Raw genomic sequence first — 27,075 nt, 5'->3', positions numbered from 1 at the left:
TAATTTTGCAGCCCATTTTCCTAGGATGTTACCTAGGATATTCAGAGTCATTTTCCTAGGTTATTTTGTTTATTCTAGAGACATTTTTTTTGTGAATAGATTTTCAAAATGTACGAATGACAAGTTCCAGCTGAAATAACTGTGGTCTGCAGTTGACACTCATTCATTTTAACTAAATCAGGCATAAAGAATACTGATAAGCAGTATTACTTTTACTTCTTCTGTTATTTCTGTTAATAAACATAATCTTTAATAGATAATATCTGAACAGTAAAAAGCTTTTTGAAGTTATAATTCAGGGAAAAATAAGTCGATCCAACTGAAAAAGAAAACCAGAGAATTTAAAATGAGTCCATATTAAAAGAAAAAACAGCTTATATTTAATTATATGAGTATGTAAAGTATAAAGTAACTAGCCATTTAGCCAGAACCTGGACCCTTGAGGCTCAGTTCAGCCCAGGCAAATCCCAGAGCCAACTCAGGGGCTCCTCGAGCTTCCTGGGGCTATGAGGCCTACCCTGTGGCCGCAAAGCTTGCTTCAGTAGCTATTCCCATCTACCCAGAGAGCTCCACTCCCTGGATTCTACAGTGTACATTATCTTCATGGTTGTGAGAGTAATACCGGTAAATAAAAATTATAGTATTCAGGCTCTACAGAATCCTGAAAAAGAAACTAAATTACAAAAGATAGAATAATAGTAACTAATGTGGATGCATACACAATTGGTGACGAAAAATTCATGAGCTCTTAAATCGAGATTGTACCTGTAGTATGCAAAAGTTAGCCTTCAACATAGTTACAATACCCAGTTTGGATTTTAAAAATCATAAAATTGTCTGGAGAGATATTATATAATAGCACACAATTGCACCTCCAAAAACAGTGCCCCAGGGACACTTCGTTTGTTACCAGTTGATGCTGAAGATGGGTATGCGAGCACCTCGTAAGAGGTGCTCGCATACCCATCAGCATAGCATCTTCAGCTGCCATCTTCAGCATCATTCAGATGACCCATCTTCAGCATACCATTTCACATCACATCATTTGTTATTACAAATTATGATGTGTCAGCAGTTTGTACGTGAAACTAATTTAGGTAGTGTGTATGCCGGTTTTCATCGAGCAATATGTGATCTTCAGCAAGTGTTTGAAAACATGTTAGTTGAATTTTATATTACTGTTTATTTTCTTGCAATCCCATCCAAGGACAACAAAATCAACGTTGTCAGATTCACAGAGCTGATCGTCTGACAATGCATTTATTTATTTTTTTATTATGGCTGTTAAGTGGTTACTGATGTAAGCAAATAATATTTTTTACTTTGTGATACTGGTTTACTCCTCCTACTCTCTGAATTATGAGACCTTGCCGTTGGTGAGGGGGCTTGAGTGCTCAGTGATACAGAATAGCTGCAACCATATTGGAGAGGTATCTGTTGAGAGCCAGACTAAGGAATTTTAAATTCTATCCAGCGTTGCGCAGTGGCTCGTCCCAAAATCCTTTTCCCGCCATGATGTTTAAATTCGTTTATGCGGTTGGCGCACTAACAGAAGCAAGACATCAATGTGATTAAAGGCAGAATTATCAAAAATAAACAAACTTTTGAAACATAAAAGAATAAAATTTATTGACGTATATGAAAACTGGCGTCGAAATGTGGATTTTTACTCTAATATTTATAAATAGGAAGTGCCGTACTCACGTGTGCGTGTGCACGCACTTCTAAATAAATGTGGAGTGTAGGCTTTTTTGTTTATTTTATATAAAATTTAATTGATTGTATTTGGAGTCGAGAATTATGATCTGAATGATTAATTTCGTTTATTTCTTAACAATATAATAATTTCTAATAATTTTTCTTAATAAACAATTTACCTTGAATTAATTATTAATGTACTATTAGATACAAAGCGGTTCAGAAAATAATTAACTTTAATTATTTTAATTCAAAATGAAAATATAATGGAAACATTTTATATGAAACAGAAAATAAAATAGTTTTTATTAACATAAAAACCAAAACCGACCCTTTTGTAATTGTTGTCTTTATTGCATGTGGTTTAAAATGGTTTACCTAGAAAATCCCTTGCATTTCATTTGACTCATTAGAAAAATATGTTTATTGAATATAAAATTATTTTTCACTAAACAACAACTTTTTATTTTATTTTTATTTCAGTATTATAAAGTAATATTCATTTTGGTATCCGTAAAAAAAATAAGTAATATCTCATTTTCCCGTGTAAATTAGATTATTAAAAGCAATTTCTTTTAAAAATTGTTTTGCGATAATATTTTTAATTAAAATAAAAAATCATCAATTCCGAAGATTGACCAAAATAAATAATATCAGATCTTTAGTTATAAAATTTTGAAATAAGTTATCTCCCATTTAGTTGATTTTCCATTTTAACAGCATTAAATAGTTTCACATAATAAATGAAAAATAATATTAGTAAAAAAAATATTTTATGAGCATAAAAAAAAATTATCGGTGATTCGATACCGAACCCCACGAATAAAAAAAGGAGTCGTTACCATAGAGCCACACACGCTACACGAAGAATGTCAGTTTGCACTGACACGAAGTGTCAGTTGCACTTCATAAGATCACTGTGTCAGTTGCACTTTTCATTCATTATTTTGAATTTTATCTTAATTAACAATCAATTTCAATACTCTTAAGAATCAATAGACTTGTATAAAATATTTATTTTTATTAAGGATTATTAAAAAAAAATTTTTTTATTATTTTTAATAATATTACAACTTTATCAGTACCAAATAATACTAATTCATATTGAAAGTGAATAATCATTCATAAATATTCGATTGTTAGCTCGTTTAATCATTATCATGTATTTAAAATTTTGCAAAATTTTTGTACAACTAAAAACTTTTGTCCCAAAATCCCTTACTTATATGTTCAAATAACCCGGTAGAAATGAGATTTTGGGACGAGCGTATACGCATGCGCGCCGAATACTGTGCGCAATGCTACACCTTGTTACTTTCATCATGATACGGCTAATCAGTTTTGAATTATGCGAGATACAAACGTACATACTGACTTCACGCCGAAAGTAGTCAAAATGAATTCAAAGATGGTTAAAATGGATATTTCCGCTTAAATCTGAAAACCGAAATTTTTCACGAACACATTGCTTCCTTTACTTAAATTAAGAAGTGTATTAAAAAAAAAAATTATGAATTCGTGTGAATTAATAATATATTATAAATATAGATAGTATTTTAATTTATTTTTTATTTTTTATTTGGTGTTTTATAAGTTACAAAATAATATTGGTTTTAATACATTTAGTTAACGTTACATTCAAAAGATTTACAATTGACTTGTTTCCCGCGTAGACTTTAAAAATCAAAATGTCGGCAGTAAAGGATTGGTTTAATATTGATGCAAAGATAGCGTCCTTTCAAACGTTACGTTAGTAGCTGTTATTTAAGTAATTTAGTGGCGTCGGTTTGTCTGTTGGTTTAGGTCGCCAATGCTTACTACGAAAAATTATTTTATAGATCTACTGATTGGTTTCTGTGAATAGTGAAATAACATTTTTTACCCTTGCTCCACGTACTAAAAGTGTGTAATGATTTATACATATTTAATCTGTTCTAAATAAGTGGATGAAAAATGTAAGTAATTGCATTTAATTAATTTTGTTGAATTACTGTATATAATATTAAAGTGAGTTTTTGAAGGCGGCTTTACACATTAAGTATTTGTACAGGTGTACTTGATAAATTGTGATAAATAAAGAGGTATACTAGGTAAATTAAAAATATAAGTGATTATAACGTTAACATTTATGACGTTATCTTTATAGTAAAGATTTTATTCAAAATTATCAGTTGCATATTGGTTATTCCTGCTGAATATTAAGTAGCTAATTAATGATTTCTCCATTCTAGCTGTCTATTTTAATGGTTTGTTTAAAGTGTTTAACATTTGTACATAAAGAAACACGTAAACATTTACTACCTGAGACAAATGATTTAAATTACACCTTCAAAATTTTTTATTAATAAACTCAAATTTGTTATACAAATGTGAAAAGCATAGTACAGTATATATTTATTCATTTAACAGCATAACAAAAAAAAAGAAATAATACATATGTTATTAAATTATATTCAAATTGATAAAATTTTTCTTGCAAAAGACTTTTGAAGCTCCATTTTAAATCTGCTTCTTCTTGTAGGAATGAGGTAAAATATATATATATTGTATTTTTGTGAATTGTTATGTGCTGTTAATAAATTAATTAATTAGCTGCATAAGACATTTGGAAGAAAGATTTTTATTAATCTGAAACAGACTAGTTTAAAAACATTAAACATAATTATTTAGGATTTCCTTTTATAAAAAAAATTGTTAATTTAGTATCATCCATTCAATTTAAGTAACTATAAAGTTTGAGTTCTTTTTCTAAATTATAACATTTCAAAATTTCTGTAAATTTCTTCTAATTTGCTTAATTTATAAGAATTATCCTTGAGTTTAGACCGTAGAGTTTTCTTAAAATTATTTTTTTAACTGTACTAGATTTTTCCTTAAAAATTTTGTAGACCTTACATACCACACAATACTTCTCTAAAACTATGTTTCTTAGTGTCTTAATTATGGGTTTTTGAATAAGAATTTTTTATTTTTTTGAAAGCCACTTTCATTTTTTGTGTCTGGCTTTTACTTCTTCTTTTTAAAAACATTCAGCGTAATTATTTCACCTAAATGTTTAAATTTTTGTACCTATTTGATTGATTCTTATTCTGAAATTTTCATGGTTTGGATTCTACTTTTATTATTGGAATCAATTATATGAAATTTGCAGCTTGATTTTGTTTGCACATTTTTCTAATTCTTGAATTCTTTAATGTCTATTGCCAAAGTTACCAAATCATCAGCAGATGCTAAAATGTTTACATTTAAACATATAGATGTTGTGCCCCATTTTTATTAAGTATTTGTATTATCCTATTCTATTTCTCAGTAAACTTTTCCAGAGTGCAGTTGAACAATATTAGTGAAGAGACCATCACGTTGCCTCACTATAGATTTTGTTTCAAAGGGTTCGGAAATTCCTCTCAAAAATTAAAATTTTGAGTATGTTTAGTGTCTATTATTGACAGTTAGGAAGTTTTATCGCCTTTAGGAAAGTTTACAAAAATAAACTATTAATTCCAGATTTGTAATCTTTTTGTACTTTTATAATTATATAATTACTGTTTTTTTTTATCAATACCAATTGTCTGTGATTTTTATATTATCATTATTTTCAAACCATCTATGGTGGAAATATGTGAATCTTTTCTAAGCTCAACTCTCTCAAACCAGCTGATATTTTTAAATTAATTCAACTTGAATAACAAGTGAATTACTTTTTTTTTTTTAAATGTAAGGAAAAGATTAAGTTTTTCAAATTTTTACAATCTGATGTAAACAATCATTTTTGTAAATAAATGGCTATGTAATTTTCAAGAATTTTTTTTAGACTAATTTTTTAAAGCAAATACATTCTGATTAACTATATTGCAATTAGTATTTCAATTATAATAAATAAATAAAAATTAATTTTGAATTATTCAGACTAATTGATAAATAAAGAGTTTTGGAAAAACGTATACAACTCTTTTCCTATTGAAAAAACTCAATATTTTTTTTTTTTATTTTTGTAACCATTACGATCAGGTGGAATGTAAACATCAATTTTATATCATATTCATATTTTATATCATATTGGGTGCCTATAAATAGTGGATTGAGAACACACCAATCGGCAGATTATTATTGTTTATTAGTACATACTTTAGTTGTAAACTCTAATTTTATTGAAAATTGTTAAGTTTAAAATATAATTAACATCATAATTTTCCTTCATGCTTTAACATTGTTCTATTGTTTTTTAATTATAGTAAATTTTTATTTTTATATTTTCCAGACAGAAGTGATGCACCAACAGAGATTAAAATAACATGCCCAGGTATATAAAGAATTTAAGTAATTAGTAAATGATCATAAAAAAGAATCAACATCTGGAATAACGTTAAAGGTAAGAACTCTTATTATTTATTTAATAACATTTCAGAATAACAGCTTTGAAAAATCAATTCCATATTTAAAATAGAAGGTAGATTTTACCGTCAACAATTATATAATTTTGTGTTCTGTCAGCAACGGTGGAAACCAGAAAAAGATTTTTCCTTCTTAAGGCATGGTTTCATAGACTGCATTGTGTGTGTGAGTGTGTGGGCAAAAAAAAATTGTTAAGTTATCAGTGGAATGAATCACCACTGATACACTTTAAACACATATTAGTCCAATTTATTTGTTATATATATATTTTTTTTCAATTTTGCTTATCCTTGAGATTTTGTTAAATTAATTTTGCTTTTGTAATTGCTAATTTTTTACATGATTTAATGATGACATACTTATAATGGTTTTAATATTTATACTAATTGAGTATGCGCATGAATATTGTTGGAGATGCATTCATTTGATTTTAGAAATAATCAGGATAAAGCATTGCCAATATTTCCCGTTTCATTATAATTTTCACCATCATTTTATTAGTTTTAGGAAGGGTAAAATTACCAGTTGCGTGAGACTATGAATTTTTGTGGGGTCCAATTGTATTTAAATTTAATTTTGGGTTGTAGTGATCACAACAAGGCCCTGCTGAGAATAATTCAAGGTATTTTTTCTCCCTTGGGAAAGTCAGCTTTTTTTTTATTTATAGATAAGACCAGTTGTTATTACTGATGTGGAATTATTTTTTATTGGCGTATTAATAAATATACTATTTTTTTTTTTTTTGTCTTCAGTCATTTGACTGGTTTCATGCAGCTCTCCAAGATTCCCTATCTAGTGCTAGTCGTTTCATTTCAGTATACCCTCTACATCCTACTTCCCCAACAATTTGTTTTACATACTCCAAACGTGGCCTGCCTACACAATTTTTCCCTTCTACCTGTCCTTCCAATATTAAAGCGACTATTCCAGGATGCCTTAGTATGTGGCCTATAAGTCTGCCTCTTCTTTTAACTATATTTTTCCAAATGCTTCTTTCTTCATCTATTTGCCGCAATACCTCTTCATTTGTCACTTTATCCACCCATCTGATTTTTAACATTCTCCTATAGCACCACATTTCAAAAGCTTCTAATCTTTTCTTCTCATATACTCCGATCGTCCAAGTTTCACTTCCATATAAAGCGACACTCCAAACATACACTTTCAAAAATCTTTTCCTGACATTTAAATTAATTTTTGATGTAAACAAATTATATTTCTTACTGAAGGCTCGTTTAGCTTGTGCTATTCGGCATTTTATATCGCTCCTGCTTCGTCCATCTTTAGTAATTTTACTTCCCAAATAACAAAATTCTTCTACCTCCATAATCTTTTTTCCTCCTATTTTCACATTCAGCGGTCCATCTTTGTTATTTCTACTACATTTCATTACTTTTGTTTTGTTCTTGTTTATTTTCATGCGATAGTTTTTGCGTAGGACTTCATCTATGCCGTTCATTGTTTCTTCTAAATCCTTTTTACTCTCGGCTAGAATTACTATATCATCAGCAAATCGTAGCATCTTTATCTTTTCACCTTGTACTGTTACTCCGAATCTAAATTGTTCTTTAACATCATTAACTGCTAGTTCCATGTAAAGATTAAAAAGTAACGGAGATAGGGAACATCCTTGTCGGACTCCCTTTCTTATTAGGGCCTCTTTCTTATGTTCTTCAATTGTTATTGTTGCTGTTTGGTTCCTGTACATGTTAGCAATTGTTCTTCTATCTCTGTATTTGAACCCTAATTTTTTTAAAATGCTGAACATTTTATTCCAATCTACGTTATCGAAAGCCTTTTCTAGGTCTATAAACGCCAAGTATGTTGGTTTGTTTTTCTTTAATCTTCCTTCTACTATTAATCTGAGGCCTAAAATTGCTTCCCTTGTCCCTATACTTTTCCTGAAACCAAATTGGTCTTCTCCTAACACTTCCTCCACTCTCCTCTCAATTCTTCTGTGTAAAATTCTAGTTAAGATTTTTGATGCATGACTAGTTAAACTAATTGTTCTATATTCTTCACATTTATCTGCCCTGCTTTCTTTGGTATCATAACTATAACACTTTTTTGAAGTCTGACGGAAATTCCCCTTTTTCATAAATATTACACACCAGTTTGTATAATCTATCAATCGCTTCCTCACCTGCACTGCGCAGTAATTCTACAGGTATTCCGTCTATTCCAGGAGCCTTTCTGCCATTTAAATCTTTTAATGCTCTCTTAAATTCAGATCTCAGTATTGTTTCTCCCATTTCATCCTCCTCAACTTTCTCTTCTTCCTCTATAACACCATTTTCTAATTCATTTCCTCCGTATAACTCTTCAATATATTCCACCCATCTATCGACTTTACCTTTCGTATTATATATTGGTGTACCATCTTTGTTTAACACATTATTAGATTTTAATTTATGTACCCCAAAATTTTCCTTAACTTTCCTGTATGCTCCGTCTATTTTACCAATGTTCATTTCTCTTTCCACTTCTGAACACTTTTCTTTAATCCACTCTTCTTTCACCAGTTTGCACTTCCTGTTTATAGCATTTCTTAATTTCCAATAGTTCATTTTACTTTCTTCATCACTAGCATTCTTATATTTTCTACGTTCATCCATCAGCTGCAATATATCGTCAGAAACCCAAGGTTTTCTACCGGTTCTCTTTATTCCGCCTAAGTTTGCTTCTGCTGATTTAAGAATTTCCTTTTTAACATTCTCCCATTCTTCTTCTACATTTTCTACCTTATCTTTTTTACTCAGACCTCTTGCGATGTCCTCCTCAAAAATCTTCTTTACCTCCTCTTCCTCAAGCTTCTCTAAATTCCACCGATTCATCTGACAACTTTTCTTCAGGTTTTTAAACCCCAATCTACATTTCATTATCACCAAATTATGGTCGCTATCAATGTCTGCTCCAGGGTAAGTTTTGCAGTCAACGAGTTGATTTCTAAATCTTTGCTTAACCATGATATAATCTATCTGATACCTTCCAGTATTGCCTGGCTTTTTCCAAGAATATATTCTTCTATTATGATTTTTAAATTGGGTGTTGGCAATCACTAATTTATACTTCGTGCAAAATTCTATAAGTCGGTCCCCTCTTTCATTCCTTTTGCCCAGCCCGTATTCACCCACTATATTTCCTTCCTTGCCTTTTCCAATGGTTGCATTCCAATCTCCAACTATTATTAAATTTTCATCTCCTTTTACGTGTTTAATTGCTTCATCAATCTCTTCGTATACACACTCTACCTCATCATCATCATGGGCGCTTGTAGGCATATAGACGTTAACAATCGTTATCGGTTTAGGTTTTGATTTTATCCTTATTACAATGATTCTATCGCTATGCGTTTTGAAATACTCCACTCTCCTCCCTATCTTCTTGTTCATCACGAAACCTACTCCTGCCTGCCCATTATTTGACGCTGAGTTAATTACTCTAAAATCACCTGACCAAAAGTCGCCTTCCTCTTCCCACCGAACCTCACTAATTCCTACTATATCCACATTTGTCCTACCCATTTCCCTTTTTAAATTTTCTAGCCTACCAACCTTTTTCAAGCTTCTAACATTCCACGCTCCGACTCGTAGAGTGTTATTTTTTAATTTTCTGATGACCCCTTCCTTAGTAGTCCCCACCCGGAGATCCGAACGGGGGACTATTTTACCTCCGGAATATTTTACCAAGGAAGGCGCCTCCATTATTGCTATGTGAAAATGCAGAGAGCCACATTTTCTTGGAAAAAAAGCAGCTGTAGTTTTCCATTGCTTTCAGCTGCGCAGTACTCAGAAGACTGAGTGATGTATATACGGCCGTTTAAGTCGTCCTGACTCACGTCCCTAACAACTACTGAAAGAGCTGCTGCCTTCTTTCAGGAATCATTCCTTAGTCTGGCTCTCAACAGATACCTCTCCGATATGGTTGCACCTTCGGTCCAGCTACTCTGTATCCCTGAGCACTCAAGCCCCCTCACCAACGGCAAGGTCTCATGATTCATAGAGGAGGAAATATACTATATTTTATATTATTAATAAATATAATATCTATGAAAAATTGTCTGAACTGCTTTACTCTACTACTGCGGCTAAAGATACCCGAGGAAACTTTTGTTTGTGAATATTTTAGGTGCAACACTTCATTGAAACCTCTCCTCCCACTTTATTTCTACCTGTTGAGTGTGGGTATACCCTTTACATTTGAAGGTATTATCGTTTCACTAGTCATAAATTTAAAGTAAGAATTTTGGAAAAATGTTTACTGCTCTTTTCCTATTGAAAAAACTTAATATTTTTTTAATTTTTGTAATTATTACAATCAGTGGCAACGTAAACATCAATTTTAGCTTTGTACCATATTGGGTGCCTATAAATATTGGATTGAGAACACACCAATCGGCAGATTATTATTCTTTATAAAATATATACTTTAGTCATAAATTCTAATTTTCTTGAAAATTGCTAGGATTAAAATACAATTAACATCATAATTTTCAGTCAGGCTTTAACATTGTTCTATTGTTTTTTAATTATAGTAAGTTTTTATTTGTATATTTTTCAGACAGAAGTGATGCACCAACAGAGATTAAAATAAAATGCCCAGGTACATAAAAAATTTAATTAATTAGTAAATTTTTATAAAAATCAATATCTGGAAAAAGATAAAGTTAAGAACAGTTATTATTAATTCCATACGTGAAATTCCCTAAGATTTTTTAAAATTTCACAGAGAATTAATAGATTTTCTCAATAAAATTCTTTGATTACTTTTGGTTCACTAAGAGTCGAGATGAGAAAGTTGGGCACGAAGTCATATTGTTTAGTTTACATTTGAAAGTCCCTTAAAGTTTAAAGAAAATCTATAAAAAGCAGAATATTATTCTTACCACTACTACAGTGTTAGTCATATATCTTGCATACTTATAGCATCTGTTCACTCCCAATTGTATGTGTATTTGAACAGTTGTTTGAAGTAAATTTATTCATAGAATTAATTTAAATTATCAAATATATAACATACCGCTTACTAAAAAGTCAAACATTATACAACAGTTATTTAAATCGGAAACAAATTTTGTTAAAATAATTAGGTACCCCTCATTTAAAATAGCAGTATGACCAATATAGTCCACATGCAAATTCCTGGTCAAATTATCCATTATTATATCAAATGGGTTTTGGGAAAGACTTGTTATAAGATTACATTTAAAATTGGATGACAAATTTGATATGCAGACCTAAAAAGCGACGAGAGCATGTAAAATAATTTTTTATCATCAACTAATTTACAAATTTTATTGGCAATTTCTATCGACAATTTAACCATTATTGTAATCTCAAATACACAACAAATATTAGGGTACATTATTTAGTACATTAACTTAACATTGACAAATAATCACCACCATCACTTATCAGCTGTCATTGAACAACGATCGGATCACGATCACCATTATTCATTGAGCACCGGTCAGGTCATAAATCACCGTTCATTGAATGCTTGATCCCCATTCAATGAGCACCGATTAGATCACAGATCACGTTTCAATGAGTACCAATTGGGTCAGGTCAGAGTTCATTGTTCAGCGATCATAATCATCATCATTAATAATATAACAGTTATCAAAATGGGTTACACATCTTGTTAAAATAATTAGGGTACACCTCATGTAACATGTAGTATGACCAATGTATTCCACACACAAATTCGTGGTCATATTATCCATTATTATATCAAATTGGTTTTGGGAAAGACTTGCTATATTACATTTAATATATGATGACGAAATTTGATATGCAGACCTAATAAGCGGCGAGAGTACATAAAATAATTTTACATTATCAACTAATATATAATACACTGCTTACTTTTACAAAATTTATTGGCAATATCTATCGACAATTTAACCATTATTGTAATCTCAAATACACAACAAATATTAGGGTAGATAACACTGGGTGCATAACACTGGTTAGGGTATTAGGCTACATAACACTGACAAATAATCACCACCATCACTTATCAGCTGTCATTGAGCAACGATCTGATCACGATCACCATTATTCATTGAGCACCGATCAGGTCATAAATCACCGTTCATTGAATGCTTGATCCCCATTCAATGAGCACCGATTAGATCAAAGATCACGTTTCAATGGGTACCGATTGGGTCAGGTCAGAGTTCATTGTTCAGCGATCATAATCATCATCATCAATAATATAACAGTTATCAAAATGGGTTACATATCTTGTTAAAGTAATTAGGTATACCTCATGTAACATGTAGTATGACCAATGTAGTCCACACACAAATTCCTGGTCATATTATCCATTACTATATCAAATTGGTTTTGGGAAAGACTTGCTATAAGATTACATTTAATATTTGAAGACAGAATTTCTGACCTAAAACGCAGCGAGAGCACACAAAATAAATTTAAATTATCAAATAATATGTAATATACTGCTTGCTTAAAATTTTTTACAAATTATATTGCCAATGTCTATCGACGATTTAACCGTAATTGTAATCTCAAATATTGGGGTAAATTATTTAGTACATTAACATAACACTGACAAATAATCACCACCATCACTAATCAGCTGTCATTGACAACGATCTGATCACGATCACCATTATTCATTGAGCACTGATATCAGGTCATAAATCACCGTTCATTGAATGCTTGATCCCCATTTAATGAGCACCGATTAGATCACAGATCAAGTTTCAATGAGTACCGATTGGGTCAGGTCAGAGTCATTGTTCAGCGATCATAATCATCATCATCAATAATATAACAGTTATCAAAATGGGTTACACATCTTGTTAAAATAATTAGGGTACACCTCATGTAATATGTAGTATGACCAATGTAGTATACACACAAATTCCTGGTCATATTATCCATTACTATATCAAATTGGTTTTGGGAAAGACTTGCTATATTACATTTAATATATGATGACGAAATTTGATATGCAGACCTAATAAGCGGCGAGAGCACAAAATAATTTTACATTATCAACTAATATATAATACACTGACTGCTTACTTTTACAAATTTTATTGGCAATATCTATCGACAATTTAACCATTATTGTAATCTCAAATACACAACAAATATTAGGGTAGATAACACTGGATAGGGTATTAGGGTACATAACACAGGATAGGGTATTAGGGTACATAACACAGGATAGGGTATTAGGGTACATAACACTGACAAATAATCACCACCATCACTTATCAGCTGTCATTGAGCAACGATCTGATCACGATCACCATTATTCATTGAGCACCGATCAGGTCATAAATCACCGTTCATTGAATGCTTGATCCCCATTCAATGAGCACCGATTAGATCAAAGATCACGTTTCAATGGGTACCGATTGGGTCAGGTCAGAGTTCATTGTTCAGCGATCATAATCATCATCATCAATAATATAACAGTTATCAAAATGGGTTACATATCTTGTTAAAGTAATTAGGTATACCTCATGTAATATGTAGTATGACCAATGTAGTCCACACACAAATTCCTGGTCATATTATCCATTACTATATCAAATTGGTTTTGGGAAAGACTTGCTATAAGATTACATTTAATATTTGAAGACAGAATTTCTGACCTAAAACGCAGCGAGAGCACACAAAATAAATTTAAATTATCAAATAATATGTAATATACTGGTTGCTTAAAATTTTTACAAATTATATTGCCAATGTCTATCGACGATTTAACCGTAATTGTAATCTCAAATATTGGGGTAGATTATTTAGTACATTAACATAACACTGACAAATAATCACCACCATCATTAATCAGCTGTCATTGACAACGATCTGATCACGATCACCATTATTCATTGAGCACCGATATCAGGTCATAAATCACCGTTCATTGAATGCTTGATCCCCATTCAATGAACACCGATTAGATCACAGATCACGTTTCAATGAGTACCGATTGGGTCAGGTCAGAGTCATTGTTCAGCGATCATAATCATCATCATCAATAATATAACAGTTATCAAAATGGGTTACACATCTTGTTAAAATAATTAGGGTACACCTCATGTAATATGTAGTATGACCAATGTAGTACACACACAAATTCCTGGTCATATTATCCATTACTATATCAAATTGGTTTTGGGAAAGACTTGCTATATTACATTTAATATATGATGACGAAATTTGATATGCAGACCTAATAAGCGGCGAGAGCACATAAAATAATTTTACATTATCAACTAATATATAATACACTGACTGCTTACTTTTACAAATTTTATTGGCAATATCTATCGACAATTTAACCATTATTGTAATCTCAAATACATAACAAATATTAGGGTAGATAACACTGGGTACATAACACTGGATAGGGTATTAGGGTACATAACACTGGATAGGGTATTAGGGTACATAACACAGTTTAGGGTATTAGGGTACATAACACTGACAAATAATCACCACCATCACTTATCAGCTGTCATTGAGCAACGATCTGATCACGATCACCATTATTCATTGAGCACCGATCAGGTCATAAATCACCGTTCATTGAATGCTTGATCCCCATTCAATGAGCACCGATTAGATCAAAGATCACGTTTCAATGGGTACCGATTGGGTCAGGTCAGAGTTCATTGTTCAGCGATCATAATCATCATCATCAATAATATAACAGTTATCAAAATGGGTTACACATCTTGTTAAAATAATTAGGGTACACCTCATGTAATATGTAGTATGACCAATGTAGTATACACACAAATTCCTGGTCATATTATCCATTACTATATCAAATTGGTTTTGGGAAAGGCTTGCTATAAGATTACATTTAATATTTGAAGACAAAATTTGAATTTCTGACCTAAAACGTGGCAAAAGCACACAAAATAAATTTAAATTATCAAATTATATGTAATATACTGATACTGCTTGCTTAAAAACTTTTACAAATTATATTGCCAATGTCTATCGACCATAATTGTAATCTCAAATACACAACAAATATTAGGGTAGATTATTTAGAACATTCACATAACACTGACAAATAATTTACATTTAATATTTGATGACAAAATTTAATTTGTGGACTTAAAAAGCGACGAGGGCACATAAAATAATTTTACAGTATCAAATAATATATAATATTACACTGCTTGTTAAGTCAAACATTTTTGCAAATTTTATTGGCAATGTCTATAAATGATTTAACAATTATTGTAATATCAAACGCACAACAAATGTTAGTTTAGATTTGGTACATTAACATAACACTGACAAAATATTAATATTTGATGACAAAATTTGATTTGTGTTTTGCAAAAAGCTGTGAGAACACAATAAATATACATTATCAAATAATATATTGTCCCCACCATGCTAAAGTAACAAATGTGAAAAACTTAACTTTTCAGGAGAGTTAAACAACTTCAATGTTAAATTTTGAATAAGAATGCATATTCATAAAAGTGAAAAGGTTTAAACTAGGCTTCCTAAAAGAGAATGGATAATTTAGCACAACATGCAGGACGTTTAGATTAGTCATAAACTGACAAATCTAGAAAATGCAATTTTTCACATTCGTTACTTTAGCATGGTGGTGACAATATAATAAACTCCTTGCTTAAACATTTTTACAAATTATATTGCCAATGTCTATCAATGATTTAACCATTAGTGTAATCTAAAATACACAACAATCTTTTTAGTAGATTGTTTAGTAGATTAACATAACAATAAATGTCACCACCATTACTAATCAGTTGTTTTTTTAGCACTGATCAGATCTTAAATCACGGTTGAATACTTGATCCCAGATATGAACTTTTTTCTCATTTTGGTGTCCTGAATCGTACCTTTTTTTATATTTTTCAGGCCATTTTTAAATACTCAGGGGCAACCGGTAATTGCCTAGAAGACGCTGCCTCGGTCAGCCCTAAGTGATGTGGTTGTAGATAACCCACCCTGTGCTTGCAGCTAAAAACGCTGTACTGTAGGTGGGGGTCTCTCCTGGTTCATTGAGACATCATGACCACCACGTCTGGTCGCCACGACACCTCTCCCCAGGAACGCTACTTTTCCCGTCCTTATATCCTAATCAGGGTCCGGGTATGCACCCCACGCATACCCCCTCTGAATCACGCGCCCACCTCGCATACCTTGAGGGTCCTCAATGCTTAATCGGAGCCCCAATCCAACCACTCTTGCGTGTGGGTGACTAAAACGGCCTCAGCATTGAGGCTACCTCTCTAGTCCACGATTCGATGCCTGGCGATCTCGTTTATTTCGCCAGTCTTTTTTTTTTAAATATACTTATTTTCTATGCAATAACCCCGTGACGTACTCCCAGTATTGTTAGGTGTCACCTTACTGGAATGCTAACTCGTCATTATGGACCTTACATCCTAAAAGGTAAGAACAGACATATAAAAATTGAACAAAAAAGTAACAGGACCTACGACTAGATATATTTTTTAATAAAGATCCCTGAGCAACAAATGCTCACATATCAAAGAATCAGAACGACTTGCGTCATTGATATACTAAATGAAAAACAGACAGAAAGGCCAACAAGTCCCTTATAAACAGTTTATATACTAAAACGTTAATTAATTTGGAGGTAAATAAAACACGGCCCGTGTTCAACACCTCTATATACATATCTAACCTGACATATAGAACAAAATAAAATACACATATACAAAAATCATCATGTACAAAAAAAATCAAAAATCTATCACTACTTAATTGCGAACCCCAAAAGGACTCTTGCTTGGGTAATCTATTGTTCATAGAAAGACCGATCTCGAATGGAGGACACGACAACGAAAAATATATACAAGGAGAACACTAAGCCTAAGCCTTTCTATCCATTAGATCCAGGCAGAAAAAAGGAGAACCGTGTATGAAAACTAAGGTAAGGTAACTACGGTAAGGTGAGATACATAGATACAAAAAAAAATTGATTGATAAGGAAACGCATATGAAAAAATACACAATTACAGCAATGTAGTACGTTTAAAAAGAAAAGAACAAAAATATCCGTGGTTTGGCCCAGCACGAAGTTACCACGATGGGTTTAATTAACTGTACAAAACAACAGTCATAACCACAACGGCCACTTGACATATCTTGAAAACACACAATTATATCTTAAACTAACATAAAATAAACATTAAACACGAAATGGTAGTAACTGTAACAATGATTCCGTCACCGGAGCCTCACCGCCAATATTGTCCGCTTGTTCGTTCAGTCGGCCCCATTCCAGCTTGGTCTTTAGGATGCACGTGACCAGTCTGGACACCTCTTCCTCCCATGGTGTTGTTCCTAAAGCATATGGCCGACCGTGTTCTCTGGCATCAGCCAATCCAGTCTTTGTAGTCGGCTACTCTCCCACTTTTCAAAACGGTAAATCTTGTGCTCTGGGGTGTCCAGCTATCCAAAGTTAACACAATATGAAGAGTTCGCCGCTTGAACTTGAAAAGATAGGTCCCATACTTCCCGTGCCACGAAAGAAACTGAGTAAGTGGGAAACCTCTCCATGCTTCCTCTGAATCCAGGGGGATCAACCGTTGAGTCCAAGCACCTTTTCGCGAGGCATCCCAAAGACCCTGCGATTCGTGCCGCTGTCTTCCACCTTGCTGCACCTCGAGATCGGAGGGATGCCCGCAATCACTTGCACCGCATCCCCCGATATGCAGCAGTCACCTTAATCGCTGCCCAGTCCACATTTCATTTAAAATCTTGTGCGTCCACCCAGACCGGAACTGCATACGTAAGTGTTGACCGCGCAGCTGTCGTAATCAGTCTTGTTTTGCTGGGCTAAGGGCCTGCCCGCACTGCCATCAGTCGACCTAATGTGGCAATAACTGCTTCACATTTAGTTTTCATCTCCCGGAGATGGGTGGTGAAGAGCCCTGATCTATCTACCTAGATACCTTGCACTCCACCACCCTAACCCCGTCAACCTCGATTGCTATAGTTTGAAGTCCACGCGTCCCACAATAGCTACCGTCTTCCTTGGAGCAAGTTTCATTCCTTTCCTCCGTAGCCAGACACTGATTCATGTTATTGCAATATTGGCGGTGTTTTCCACCTGCCTTTCCGTGCGGCTAGCAAGTAGTAGTGCCAGATCGTTGGCATACGTGACCACCTCTGCCCAGTCTTGAAGCTCCATCTTCAGGAGGTCGTCGTATATCATATAACACAAGAATGGACCTAGCACCGACCCTTGTCGAACCCCACACTTAGTGACGAAACGCATCACCTCTTCTGTATAGGCGATGATACTCCGATCGTGGAGATAGTTGTTAGCTATCGCCACCAGATATTCACTCAGGCCCCTGCTCCTGATCCCTTCCAGGGAACACTATAAAATGCGTTTCGCCAGGTGCCTGCCCCAAAGTCTTGGCCCAGTCCACAACGTAACGAATAGAGTCAACGGTCGCTTTCCTTTGAGAGTCCTCCTCTAGCCAATTTCTTCCCATATTCGGTTCACAGTCAGCCTCTCGTAAAGCTTCGCCAGCTCGTTTAGAAGACAGACTGGTCTGTACCTTTCTTACTGATGTTCAGTAACCGGTTTCGGGAGCAGAACCAGTCTAGCCTCCTTCTAATTTTGAGGGAAAGTCCGATTCGTCAACGCCTTGTTCATGAGCTCTAATACTACCCAGGCGTGGTGACTCACCAGGTTGTTAACGGTAATGCCAGGAACTTCGTCCGGTCCCGGGGCTCTTCTGTCCTGTAATTACCAGGGCCGCAGTCCACAGATCCTCTTCCGAAGGTCTGAAAATCGCGCTTCACCCAATCCAGATCCATGACTGGGAAGAGGGTTGATACCGCTCTCGTCGTTTGATCCTTGGAAAGGAGAGGGAGTCGCTTACCAAACCTTTTCATGACGATTAGATAAGCCCTCCCCCACGGTTTGTCAATCAGATCCTATATCAAGCGATCCCAGGCCTTCCGGATTTTCTCCCTGAGGCTTCTCTTGGTCCGGTGATATTCTTCCCCAGCCAAACCCCCGTATATGATCACTACTGTAAACCACTCGCACTGATCTCTATAAAATTGGATAGGGGATCTCGTGTATTGGAATTGGTAAAATTTGAACACTAAATGAGTGGTAGAACTAACTAAAATGAATTGTTGCTTGCGCAGATGTAATATACGTATAAAACCACTTTTCAACCGATGCAGTAGAAGTGTTCTGATTTTGTATTTTGAACACTGATCTCTATATAAATTTTCTATAACTGTCCGTAAATTTCTGCTTGTGTTGCAAAAATGACCGTTCTTTTGGTTATCTGACTTAAGTAAAGTACGCATCCTACCATCACTATTATAGTCGCGTATGCCTACAATGGTTTTATTTATTTCCCAGCAGCTCATTCCGCGGCGCTGGAGTATGCTTCAATATTGAACACTTTTTTCCTGTTTATCATCGGGGAATTACCGTCAGGTATTACTTCAGAGGATGATATATACGAGTTTTAAGTGAAGTACAGTCTCAGGTCGACCATTTCTGAGGTGGCGTTGCGAGTTGTAGAGGAAGTCTTCCCAGTAGTTGAGTCAGAATGGAGAGAGATGACAATTTAATACAACGCGAGGTTCACGATCGGGGAGCTCAAGAATGCTGCGGTGACATTACACCCCAACAAGAGTCCAGGACCAGATTTGGTTCCAGGTAAATTAGTCAAGGAAATGGTGGCCAGATACCCCTGGATTGTGTTAGACGCCTTTAATCAGGCCCTAGAGGGCTCTCGTTTCCGGTGTGTTGAGAATTGGCACGACTGTTTCTGGTACTGAAGAAGAGGGATACAGAGATGGAAGGAGTCACGTATCGACCTATCTGTCTATTAAACACGATCAGTAAACTATTTAAAAGACATTGTTGATCGTGAATTGGCGGAGTTAGAAATGACGGGGGATTGTTCCCTAGACAATACGGTTTTGTGAAGGGGAGGTCCACGTTTGATGCGTTTTAATTCTAACTGGTCTGCATACTGAGCACCTGGCGTCAAAGGAGGATTCCTTAGTGGTCCTGCTAGACGTCAGGAAAGCTTTCGGCTCTCTCTGTAATCAACGAAGAATTACGAGAAAGGAATATTAGTAATTATTTGAGGGGCATAAGAATTATTTTACTCTTATCTACTCCAGAGTAAAATACATGTATTTACCGAGGAGGGCGAAATTCCGGTAGAGATATTCGGGGGGTTCCACAAGGGTCTATTCTTGGACCTTTGACGGAGTATTGAGACTGGAGTTTGAAGGGGACGCCGAACAGATAGCTTATGCCGACGAACAAGAAGTGGAGGATTGTGCAGCAGTCGCGGTCGATAGTATACAAATGTGGCTTGAAGAAAAAGGACTGACATTAGCGCCTAATAAGTCACCGGCAGTCGCCTTAACAGGCAGGAGAAGAATCGGAGAAATAGGAGTCAGAGTAGGTGGCATGATAATCCTCATATCTAGATGTATTAAATATCTATGCGTATCGTTGCAGATCGTAGGCTACATACGGAGCACTTGAGCAAGGTAACGCAGCGTCCCGAGGCTGTGATTGGTAAGCTAAGCAGGCTCATTACCACATACTAAGCAGGTCCATGTTCATCGAAAAGGAGACTGATTTTGTCAATTGCAATGACAGTTATTTTATACGTGGGGCGAGGCCTTTGATAAGAAGAACTTAAATAAGATATCTGCTCTGCAGAGGAGAGCTGCAATATGAATTGTGTCCGCATATGTGACTATATCGATATACTGATGTAATAGATGGGACGAGATTAGACACTGATTTGGAATAAGTCAATTGCATCCGGAAAACACGCTGCAGTACATGCTAAAAGGAAAACATGAATGGGATAACGTAGCCTGTATGGTAACCAGAATAATACAAATCAAGGGGAGTGGTATGGGGACAGTTACTGGAGGTAGGGAAATACAAGGCAGCCCTGCTTATGAGAGGGCGGTTCGCTGAGGTGGGCCGCTCTCGATGATTGACCGTTGAGTTAGGGGAAAATTGAAAAGACCGGAGACCCGGCCAGATTCCCTCCTTGCTTCTTGGAGGGGATCTGGTTTGAGATATGGCGCAAAGGAAAGATCGAGTCCCGGCCTACTGGGTGAGCGACCCCCATAGGGCACGGATTCACCGGATCCTGTGGGGTCCCGGGAGGTTAGAGGCCATGCAACCATTGAGAATCGCAATGCGTAACTGGTGAACCATCATCGGTGGTCTTGGGGAATAAAAACCACCAAAGCACACTGGTACCCACGATCTAGTATTCAACTCCGTATAAAAGTAACTACTACCTTTACTAGAACGTTGGAACTCTCGACTTCGAAATCAGCTGATTTTCGAAGAAGCGTTCATCATAGACCAACTAAACTTGTGGGGTCAATATTGAACATTTTATTGTATTTTACGCCATAAGGATCCCCTATCCAGTTATATAGAGATCAGTGACCACACGGTCCAATTTTGTTTAAGAAATGACATATACATTTTATATCTATTTAATAAACAAATTTGACTGTAATTAAAGTTTTCTTAAAGCAGCTAGTGCACGTGTATTCTTCAGGTTTATGGTGTTAAGCGGTAAGTATCAAATTAGAAATGATCACTGGATGTAAAATATTAATTAGAAGAGATTTTCAGGTTTGTTTCTTTTGCTACAGATCTCAGAAATCCTGTCTGATGTCCTTACAGGACTTTGCCTTCTTTAAATGAAGTTGATTCTCTTTAGAGGATAATATCCACTAAGATTAACATATGAACTTCCCACTACATAATTTTTAGTTATTTTAAGGCAGATAATATTTTGGAAAAAAAAGTTTTATTAATGCAATCTGATTTTTGCAAATTAAGGAAGCAGGAGGGAGAGACTTGTTGGGGCAAGACGGCTCTGAATCTCCCTCGTCGATGTGGTACTTTTATTTTTCTGAGAGTAAAACGCATCTCAAAAAAACGAGAGTAAGTTTATCCTGTGAATAGAGGTTTACATTAAAAACAAAAAATACTGCTCAGTAAGAAGTCTACAGCTTTAGCAGCTTAAAACAGACTTAAGATTATGGATAGCATTCCTACCCATAATTTAATTTTGAAGAAAGTAGTTTGTTGAAGGACACTATTGGAAAAATAGTTTTTATACGATAAAATTTTTAAGTCTTTTGCAGCTTCGATTACCAATATCTATCGGTTCAAATTTATCTTTTACTTCAAAGAGGAAGTCGTACTCAAAGTTTGGTAATTTGTTTTGATTTTCATTTTTTCCTAATTCAATTATAAATATTCAGGTACCACATAAAATAGATGTAATAACTTAGACACTAAATTTTCTGAATCTTTGTTCCCGAAATATTACCTTGCGCGAGCATTTACTTGCCTAGTATTTTAGTAAAAATTCTTTTTGAATAATAAACTATACTAAAATAGTATTTCATACTCTTGCTAGAATTATTACGGCAATATCCAGTAAACACTGGCTGTGGTTGTCTATAAATTATGAGTTATTTGTTTATTTTGTTTTTATGGCTAACTACAAAAAAAGACACCGAAAATCCAATTATATATTTAAAAAACCTGCAGGTGATCGAGGAATAAATGAAAAAGAGAAAGTTAGTATGTGAAGTGTTATATGACACTGTGCTTGTTTAAATATAAGTTGAGGTGATATTTGTAGGTTATGTCAAACTTAAAGAATGTAAGTACAGTTTCATAACTGATTTCATTAGTACCTCGCGAATAAAATAGACAATAGTAATAACAATAAATTTATTTATTTTCAACTGCATCAATTCATAATACATACATGAAAAACACAAGAAACCCATGAAGTATAACCCAGTGAGTAGGTCTAGTAGTTTACTACCCACAAAGCTAAAGCTTGACCATATAGGTAAGAGTATCAGATCAACAATTTAATAAATAAAAAATTAAAATAAAAAACCCTTAATACACTTAACAACACATATGCACTATTTTCTTCAGTCATTTTTCTCTCACTTAAGACAACACTGTTAGTAGATATATAGTGAGAGAAAAATGTAAATATCTTTACATTTGTATCAGGTTGGTGTCAATAAAGATACCATTTAATACAATTAAAATTTAATATGATTGCAATCAACATTTTGGTTATTAATGAATCTAATAAGCTTTACCATAAAATATATGCGAAAACAAATCATTAATAAACATTATGAATAGAATATGCTTAAGAACTGATTCCTGAGGAGACTCCACAGTTCACCTACAGGATATTGCTAACAATCGCGCACAAATATGCAGTTACTTCGGCCCTCCAGATAATATGCAAAACATTTTAAAGCTAAACCTTTAATGTCTGCACTATACATTTTATCTAATACAAGCAAATGTTTAACTGTATCTGTTGATTTATGAATATCAAGAAATAAGCCAGAAATCTTTTAACCATAAAAGTCAGAAACCATAAAATTATTAGCAATTTCACTTTCATCAGAAACAACTTTACCATATACACATATTACAGATAGTTTATTTTTGATAGCAGACATACCAGTTCACTGATTTATAATTCTCCACAGATTCTTGGCAGGTAATTCCTTCATATTTTTAAAATATTGTTTTTTAGCTGTCGTAATCTCATCTCTCTTTTTCTTCAGTTGATACCCAGCAGTGCTATCCGTAATTTAATTTTGAATAAAGTAGTAAAAGTAGATTTGTTGAAGGACACTATTGGAAAAATATTTTTTATATGATAACATTTTTTAATGCATATAAACTAATATCTTTTCACTTTGTATATGCAAATTCCATGAAAATTTGTCATCTACCATCAACCTTAAGTATTTAATAAAATTCACCTGAGATGACTCAGTTGCATTGTAATTGAGTATGAGCACAATTACCATTACCGTATATTAATGGAGCTAATAAGCTGGAAGCAAACATAAAAATTAGATATTGGGATTTTAAAGCATTAAGAGCTAATATATTGACATAAAACCATAAGCCTGAATTTTCCAGATAAGTCAGAAATCTAAAATGTTTTTTAGATGAATATACTAGAGCAGTATCATCTGCAAAACATATAGCTTTACCATAACATTTATGTAAAAATAGGTCATTAATAAATATTATAAATAGCTTAGCTCCAAGAACCATATCCATTAAAAATATTCACAATTTCATTCTCATCAGAATCAACATTACCATTTACAAATTTTATTTTTAATAGTAGGCATACCAGTATAGGGGTTTATAATTTTTCACTGATTCTTAGTAGGTAATAAATATTTTTAAAATATTAAATTTTAGCTGCCATAATCCACACATCTATCTTTTTTTAAATTTAATGTGTTCAGTATAATTTTGTGGCTGTGAGGATTTTTACACCCTTTCTTATACAGTCCATCTGAGAAATTGTATGCCATGGACAACAGCCCAACTGTTGTCCATGGCATAAATTAAAATAACAGATTTTGATTAATTAATATACTGTAATAAAATATAAAAAAGTTATTAAAACTGAAAATCAACATCATTATCAAGAATTTTACTGCAATCATGTTCATATAAATATGACCTTAATTTATCATAATCCAGAACCTCTTTAAAATCCTTAACAAAATTATTTTGAGTTCTGTCCTTAGAAATAGCATGGCAACAGCCCTATGACCATTAAAATGTCAGAATAACAACATTATAAATATTTTGTTTATATAAACTTGATTTATAAAAAATGTGATAAATACAGGTTAGCTTATTATCAGTAACTCTAGTATCCGAGCGATGATAATGGTAAAACATTTTTCGCCAGAAAAAAAACTAGTATAAAAATTAACTAAGGAGCTGTACTCATTCATAGTGAGTATTTGTAGATATTGTTAATCATTATTATCCATTCTTTCATTAATATTTATGTTAATATTAACTATTAATAAGGTATCGCGTGTTGGAATTGTAGGAAGAAGAAGGTGAAGGTCAAATTTCAAGTCTAATTTTGCTTATTCCAGCCATAAACACTAAGAGTGTAAAAACTAAACTAAATATATTCCTAAAGAATAACATCTGTATCCAGTATACAATCTATTGTCATACAAATAAAACCCTCCATAACAGATGCAAACACAATAAGCCCAGTAGCTTTAGAAAAATTACTACACACAAAAAATTATGTAATCCATTATTCTATATAAAGAAGCCTCATCTCATCAACTGATTTCATGCATGTTTCAGATAGAAAGACAATATCTTGTTTAATCTTCCAGCTGCTTACCAAACACAAAAAAGTATCAAAATTCTTCAAAAATGCACATCTAACCAGTAACCAGTAAAAATGAATTTGCATAACATGTACAACAAACATATTTTTTCACACACACCCATAGATATCACTAATATCTCCTTGTCAATTAAGTACAGACAAAACAACTCTCTCACGCACGCATTCATACACTCTTATCACACACACATTCCCATAACTAAAAAGAAAAAAATCATCAATCTATCTATCCAGAGAAAGACACTACTCGTATGAAGCTCCTAAACAAATCGTAGGTTAACTCTTCATTAATTACTGGTGGTATACAATAGAATACAAAGTGAAAATGCTTAACTTAAAATATAGTAAAAAAAATTGAGTAAGTACTGTAATTTAATTTATATAATTAAGTAATTGACTGTTTCTATATAATACACAAGCAGAAATGGAATTGAAAAACAAGTAATTTTAGTAACTCAGCAGTCCCCTTTAAGAGTCTTATTTCACTACATTTATGATTTAACTTGTATTCCAATTATCATTAACAATATGTATTTAATTATTACATATGTATTTCAGTACATGGCTTTAAGGATTTAAGTCTGAAGATGATTATAAGGATGATTATAACTTTAACTGCAGACATATTATTTATTTAACAGTACCATAAATTTTCCCATTGTGGAGCAAAACTTTTCTCTATAGATTTAGCTGGCCACCTTGAAGCCTCCAATTTTCAGTAGACATAGATTCATTCATGTAAACAAAGTTATATCATATTAATTCTCCCAACTAATATTGAAAGTTTAACAATTTTACTTTAGGATCTCAACTTTAGTTCAAAAGCAATTAAATTTGACAATTCAATAGAGGTAGTCTGCAAGTTTCAGAATTTCTTTAAAAAATTGTGTGATAACTGTCAATCATTACTTCATTTAACTGAAACCCAATTACAGGTGATATTCTATTCAAAATATTAAAAATATGCTCAGGTTTCCTCAAAGGGATCTCAATTATATTTTCTCAACTACTGGTTTATATTATTATTTTTAGTATTTAAAATTTTTGACAAATTTTATTTAACTTCAAATTTTCATCATTTATTTTCAACAGTTTATTAGAGAAATATATTATAATCATGTTATTCCATTTTTGAATTTATGGAAGTATCATTTCAATATTATCAATTGATAATCTTTTTTTCGTGTTTCAATTAAAATTTCATTTTCAATGTTATCAGATTTGCTTAAAATCAAATCCAATTTATCTTCAACTGATAAACTCTCTTTAATTTGTCTTTCCCCTTACCTTTTTCTCTTTTGTACCAGAACTTGTTCTTGATGTCATTTGAAATTTATGAATTATTAATTCTGTTAAAAATTTTACTTAATAAAAAGTTAATTTTCAATAAATACTACCAGTGTTGACACAGATAAGGTTATAGATGTTGAAATACTTAGAAAATACTGCCATATGATTGAAAATTTAAAAAATGCTCAAGAAAAAGTGGAAAGTACTGCTTTAGGATGAACTATTCTGGAGGAAGTATTTGATGATCTACGAGTAATAGTAATAATAATTCAAAGTACCTGGGTGATAGTGATTGCAAAGCCTTCGTTTAGGTACTTGAAGATTACAAAGGAAAAAACTTGATGTAAATTCCTATTTGGTACTGGAAGATTGACTGATAGGGAAATAAACAGCTTGCAGAATTATTTTGGTCT

The 27,075-nt window shown here is 33.2% G+C and overlaps 1 long non-coding RNA gene across 5 annotated transcripts in view; it reads left to right on the top strand.

Moving 5' to 3' along the window:
* Nucleotides 1-27,075, top strand: part of LOC142329730 (uncharacterized) — a 97,664-nt gene that overhangs the window by 32,300 nt on the left and 38,289 nt on the right. For 2 of the 5 annotated variants that reach the window (XR_012757576.1, XR_012757577.1), the window contains exon 3: nucleotides 5,957-6,067. This is a non-coding gene — a long non-coding RNA (uncharacterized LOC142329730). Of the gene's footprint in view, nucleotides 1-5,956; nucleotides 6,068-10,650; nucleotides 11,102-22,570; nucleotides 22,808-27,075 lie in introns of those variants that run through there. The other 3 variants (XR_012757578.1, XR_012757579.1, XR_012757580.1) reach the window with 3 other exon arrangements.

Source organism: Lycorma delicatula, chromosome 9, assembly GCF_047948215.1.
Source record: "Lycorma delicatula isolate Av1 chromosome 9, ASM4794821v1, whole genome shotgun sequence".
Classification (NCBI taxonomy): domain Eukaryota; kingdom Metazoa; phylum Arthropoda; class Insecta; order Hemiptera; family Fulgoridae; genus Lycorma; species Lycorma delicatula.
The sequence above is the reverse complement of the archived record's forward strand: the minus strand, read 5'-3'. Positions and strand labels throughout refer to the sequence as shown.